Below are 6,371 nucleotides of genomic sequence, written 5' to 3'. Positions count from 1 at the left end.
AGCCCTTCAGGAACTGCTCCCTTTATCCATGGGCTCAGCCCTGCAGGAACTGCTCCCTTTATCCATGGGCTCAGCCCATCAGGAACTGCTCCCTTTATCCATGGGCTCAGCCCTGCAGGAACTGCTCCCTTTATCCATGGGCTCAGCCCTTCAGGAACTGCTCCCTTTATCCATGGGCTCAGCCCTGCAGGAACTGCTCCCTTTATCCCTGGGCTCAGCCCTTCAGGAACTGCTCCCTTTATCCATGGGCTCAGCCCTTCAGGAACTGCTCCCTTTATCCCTGGGCTCAGCCCTTCAGGAACTGCTCCCTTTATCCATGGGCTCAGCCCTTCAGGAACTGCTCCCTTTATCCATGGGCTCAGCCCTGCAGGAACTGCTCCCTTTATCCATGGGCTCAGTCCTTCAGGAACTGCTCCCTTTATCCATGGGCTCAGCCCTGCAGGAACTGCTCCCTTTATCCATGGGCTCAGCCCTTCAGGAACTGCTCCCTTTATCCATGGGCTCAGCCCTTCAGGAACTGCTCCCTTTCCACGGGCTGGGAATCTGGGAATCTCTGCTCCAGCACCTGGAGCAGCCTCTCCTTCACCACTGGGGAGCTGCTCCTCCCACACCCTTCTCCTCCCCTCTCCTGTTGGTGTCCCACCTCCAGTGCCTCGTTGTCCCTCCAGAGGTGCTCCCACCATCCCTGATGGATCCAGCTCCAGCCAGTGGTGGGTCCAACATGGAGCTTCTCACAGAAGCCACCTGTGTCCCCTGTCCCTGTCCCCATCTCTGTGCCCAGTGTTGGGAATCCCAGGAGAGGAGAGGAACCTGGAGCAAGCCCAGGGCAGGACCATGGTGGTGGCCAAGGGAGGGGACATCCCTGGAGAAGCTGGGAATGCTCAGCCTGGAGCGAGGACACCTCGGCACAAGAGCACCTGGATGGTGCCAACACCTGAGGAGAGGGGAGGACAGAGCCAGGATCTCCTCAGTGGTGACCCAGAGTGGGCAAGAGCCAGCAGGGACAAACAGGGACACGAGAAATTCCCGGTTTTCCTGGGAGGGTGACACTGCTCAGACACAGGGACACCCCGTGGAGGCTCCATCCTTGGAGAAATCCAGCACCTGGTGGGATCTGGGCCTGGCCAACCTGCCCCAGGTGGCCCTGCTGGACTTGATCCCCTGAGACCTTCCTGGGAAGTCTGATCCAACAAAACATTCCAATGGATTAAAGTTGTTTCCATTTCCCACTGCAAACCTTCCCAGTTTGGGATAATCTCTCAGATCAGGAATTCCAGCACAAGTGGAGTGCTCCCATCACTTCCCATCTGGGCTCTGCAACCTCATTTTAGGAAAAAAAACAAACTAAAAAATGTGGTCGATGAGTATTTCGGCTCCTCTGAGGTTTTAGATGAGATTCAGCTTTAGGTCAGAATGAGGAAATCAGGATTTTCCTCCTTCCCGACCATGATCCCTGAAAACACCGGAACAAAACCTCCCTGATGCTCCAACATTTAACTCCCAATGCCCTGACTCAAACCAAGGTTTATTATCCAAACATTCAGGGACTACCAGCAGTGATCTGCCTGGAAAAGCTGCTCCAAGTCCCGGCTCCGGGAAAAGGGAGAACAATTAGGGAAAGTTTTTACACCCTACTTTGGTTAATAAATCACTTAGGGTTCAGTTTCAGAGCAAAGAACAATCCAAAACCTCAGCAAATATAGAATTCCCAGTATCCAGAGGTTGAACGGGATTAAAGTCCTGACAGGAGAACAAGAATTAGGAATTCCTACCCAAATCCTCAAAAAGACGGGGATTGCCATCCCTGCTGAAAGCCGGGCCCGACTCCGTGCCAGAAGGGCGGGATCGAAGCCGGGCTGCTGGAGGAAGGAGGGAATGGGATCAATTCCAGCCGAGAGGCTGCAAGGGACCCACGCCGGCACGAGGGGGAGCGAGAGCCTGCGGGAAAATCCCAACCTGTTCAAGGAGGGAGGAAAACGGCAGAAACCAGAGAGGCTGCGAGGAGTATCCATGATCGGCACTTGTAGGGATTTCTTCCACCGGCAAATGCCACTGGCTGCTGGGGAATGGAAGATTGGGATGGGATTCAGAGCCTGTCCCTGGAATGAAGGTGGGAGTGGGGGGGGGTTGTCCCCGTTTGGTGTCCTGGTGTTCCCGAGCTGCACGTCCCCACCAGGGGTTCCAGCCACAGCTCACCTGGGAGCTCTCCAGCTCTCCCCTTCCCTTGGCATTCCCGAAAATCCAGCACTGGGGAGGCCTCATCTCCAATCCTGGGACCCTCACCAGACCTGGAGGGGCTGGAGCGTGGCCAGGGCAGGGAATGGAGCTGGGGCTGGAGCACCAGGAGAAGGGTCTGGAAGCTTTGGAGAGAGCCATGGAACTGGGACAAGAATCAGAGATGGAAGTTTGGGAGAGCTGGGAGCTTTCCACCAGCTTTGATGTGTGGTGTGAAGAGGAAGAGAAGAACCAAAAACTGAAATTCAACTATAAATCAAGACTTCTGGGTTAAGTGTCCTTGGCTAGGGAGGAGGAGGTTGTGGCCAGAAATGGTGAATTCCATGTTTGGAAAAAAACAATGGACACACAGAGCTCACCGAGGGTGGCTGAGCAGCCTGGTCTGCTGGCAGGTGGGAATTCCACCTTCCTTTCTGCTGGCAGGTGGGATTTCTGCTGGCAGGTGGGATTTCTGCTGGCAGGTGGGATTTCTGCTGGCAGGTGGGATTTCTGCTGGCAGGTGGGATTTCTGCTGGGAGGTGGGATTTCTGCTGGCAGGTGGGATTTCTGCTGGGAGGTGGAATTTCTGCTGGCAGGTGGGATTTCTGCTGGAAGCCCATGGAATCCTGGAATGGTTTGGGTGGCAGGGATGGGGTCTGGGAGCTGGAAGGTGTCACCAGGAGCTGGAATGGGACGGGCTTGAAGGTCCCTTCCCACCCAAACCATTCCATGGCTCCACAGTTCCCATCCCAGGGAAGCTCTCCAAAACCCAAAAGCTGATGAGAAATCCCTGCCCAGCTCCACCAGTGACCCAGATTTGGGTGTTTGGGATGGAAAAGCCTCCCTGAGATCTCGTGCTTGGAGCTAGCTCATGAATTCCCAGTTCCCAATTCCAGGTGTCACTGCTGGAAACCAAACCTGTCCCTGAGCAGCTCGGTGACACTGGGTGACACCAGGGACTGTCCCCTCAGCCAGAGGGAAGGGGTGGCTCCAGCTCCCAGTTAAATGGCAGTGGAGTTAATGAGCAGAGCTTTAATCAGCAGAGCTTGGTGTAATGAGGATCGCAGCCCCTGGCTCAGGGAATGACAGCCCAGCGCTCCCTGAGCTGCTCCTTCCCATGGGAATGGAGTTATGGGGTCTCAAGGGGAGGGAAAAGCCTTCAAATCCCAGAGGAAGGACTGGGGACACAAACCCAGCCTCCCCCTCGGGTCTGTCGGCATTCAGGAACGCCGGAGCAGGGAGGATCCAAGGGAAGGGTCAGAACAGCTGGAACACGGAGAGGAAACCCATTCTCTCACTAACACTGCTCATAAATTTGCACTAAGCCAGGCCTTGTTAAGCCAGGTTTAATTCCAGTGTGTGGTGGATAAAAACAAACCCACCCAAAATTCCAAGGGTTCACCTCCAGTCTATTCCAAGGGTTCAGCCCCTGCGGATCCAGGAGTTCTCAGAGCACATTTCCAGGTAAATCCTGGAAAAATTCCTCACGGATTTTACTCCAACCCCAGCCCCAGCTCCTTCCCCAACCCTTCAGGGAGTTCCCAAACCCCTCAGAGATTTCCATGGACGTTCCCAGCTGAGGGATGTGAGGTTTCTCTTTCCTAAGGTCAAAGCTCCAAACTGGAACAATCTCAACCCTTTTTATCCTCAGTGAGCCCCCATTCTGTCATCCCCTGCCTTATTTTGGGTTTAAAACCCCCAATTTCAAAAGTTTCACCCCCCTGACATGGAGCCCATGATCCCAGGCTGCTCCAGACTTTCCTTGGACATTTCAGGGATCCAGGGCAGCCCCAGCTACTCTGGCAGTTCCAGCCCAGGCAGGAATTCCTCATTGCCCAGATCCCATCCATGCCTGCCCTCTGGCACTGGGAGCCATTCCCTGGCTCCTGTCCCTGCAGGCCTTGCAATCAGGACTGCTCTGAAATTTATCCACGTTTTTAAAGTTTATTTTTGTATTTTAAACCACTTAAAACCAGGATTGGATCCTTCCCATTCCTTGTGACTTACACAAATCTGTCTAAGATCCAAATCACCTGGTGCTTGCAGAAATTACAAATAATTCAATTTATCTCCCCCTTCCTGTGCTGAATCAGGGCTCAAACCTGACCTAGGCTGGCGTTTTTTACACTGGGAATGTCTTTTTGCCATTAAGGACAAAATATTCCAGCACAGGAATCAGCCCTGGGAATGAATAATGGAATTTTACAGACCCTGCACCACGAGGAGAAGGCCGGAGCAGGGATAAAATATGAAATATAAAGTCAGTTATTGATTTGGAATTATTGGGGGGGAATAAAACAAAGCAGAGAGAGGGAGGGGAGGAGTTTCTGGAAATCCTGTGTTCCCCCAGGTGAACTCCTGAGGGGAATGGAGTCTGACAAGCGCAATTAAGAGCCGTTAATTGGGGGTTTTAATCACTCAGCACCCAGAGGCTGTGCCAGACCCCGAGCTGGGAGAGCCCAGAGTGCTCCTGGAGCATGGAGAGCCATGGGAAAGCTGGGCCCTGAGCCCCAAGGGATTCCCAAAGCCAGGAATGTTCCACCTGGTTTCCTCTCCTTATCCCAAGGGCTGGCACTGAGCACTGGGAATGCCCAAATCCATCCAAAACTGAGTCTCCTTGACTGTCTCAAAAGGGGATTTTGGGGAAAAGTGAATTATTTGAACATTCAGATTTATTTTCAAATGGCTAGATTGCTCTGAAAGACAAATCTGCCCCAGCTTTCACCCAAATTTGGAGTGATTTTCCATTTAATCCCAAAATGGTTTGGGTGGGAAGGGACCAAAGCTCATCCCACTCACCCCTGCCATGGGTGGGGAAATTCCCCTAATCCAGGGTGCTCCAAACCCATCCCAGCCTGGCCCTGGGCACTTCCAAGGATGGAAAATCCACAAGCCCTCTCCTCTTTGAGCCAGCTGCACTGCTCTGGGAAAGGAACCCTGCAGCACATTCCCATGCACTTACAGGGATTTGCAGGGATTTTCCATCCCATCTCCTCGCTCCCTTTCCCACCTGGGGCAGCAAAGTCTGGGATTTATTCCCATCCCGACCTCCTCTGCTGCTGAGCTGGGAGCACACAGAGCAACCCACTCTCACTTTAACCAAACCCAAGCAGGGACAAACTGAAACTGGAGGATAAAGGATAGACACCTTGGAATTTATCCTTGGAATTATCCAGGAGCCATCCTGGAGGGCTCCAGGGGGATTAACGAACGCAGCCTGCCAAACCCAAAAGGAATGAGAGAGGCAGGTGAATCAATTAAAGCTTTTTCGTGTGTATTAAAAGATCAAGGAGGACGTTAAAATCCGTGAGAGAGCCTTAAAATGAGACTAATGAGGGATTACTAACGAGCCTCCCTCTGGAAGCTCTGACAGCTCCCAAGGAAAAGCTGAGCTATTCCCTCCCACGCTGGGAATGGGATCCACGGGGGTGACAGGAATTGCAATTGGCTCTTGGTGGATTGGGGGTTCCAAAAGAGACCCTGAATTGTGTGAGTGATGCCAATCCTATTGGAATGGTACCTGAATTATTTCAGGAGGGATCTGTTGCCAGCCTTGCTCCTGGGAGCAGGAATCTCAGGGATAAATGACAGTGACTCTGCAGCCAGAGTTTCCAGCAGTACTTGGTGTCCTTTTCCAGCTTTCCTGGATCTCGTGGTCCCACTCCAATCTGGTTTCCTCCCATCTGCTCTGCTCACCCATCCCCCCCTTGTGTACTAACAGACAATAATTAGGGGAAAAAAAATCTCTCTGAAAACCAAGCAGGTGCTCCACGTTCAGTTCTGCACCACAAAATCACTGCTCAAAGCTAAATTCAGCATTTTTTTCACCGTAACACACTGAGCTTATCATCATTCCCTTGGATTTATGGAAAAGATGCTAAAATCTACATTTTTTGGCAGATTTTGGGATGCAAACAGCCAAAAGTGCTGATGCCACCACCTCAACCAACTCCAGGGGAAGTTCCCAGCTCCCCCAGTCTGCCCAGTGAAGGATTTTGGGGTGTTCCCAGTCTGATTTAGCCAAAATTAACTGAAACCATCATTTGCTGAGCAGGCTGGTCCCAGGGGGGGCAGAAGGAATCCTGGGATCCCTGAGGAGCTTTGGGAGACAACCCCAGCCCCCGCTGGAATGTGCAGGGTTTATAAAAAGCAGGGGT

The sequence above is a fragment of the Serinus canaria genome, chromosome 1A (assembly GCF_022539315.1).
Source record: "Serinus canaria isolate serCan28SL12 chromosome 1A, serCan2020, whole genome shotgun sequence".
NCBI classification, from domain to species: domain Eukaryota; kingdom Metazoa; phylum Chordata; class Aves; order Passeriformes; family Fringillidae; genus Serinus; species Serinus canaria.
Note: the sequence above shows the minus strand (reverse complement) of the source record.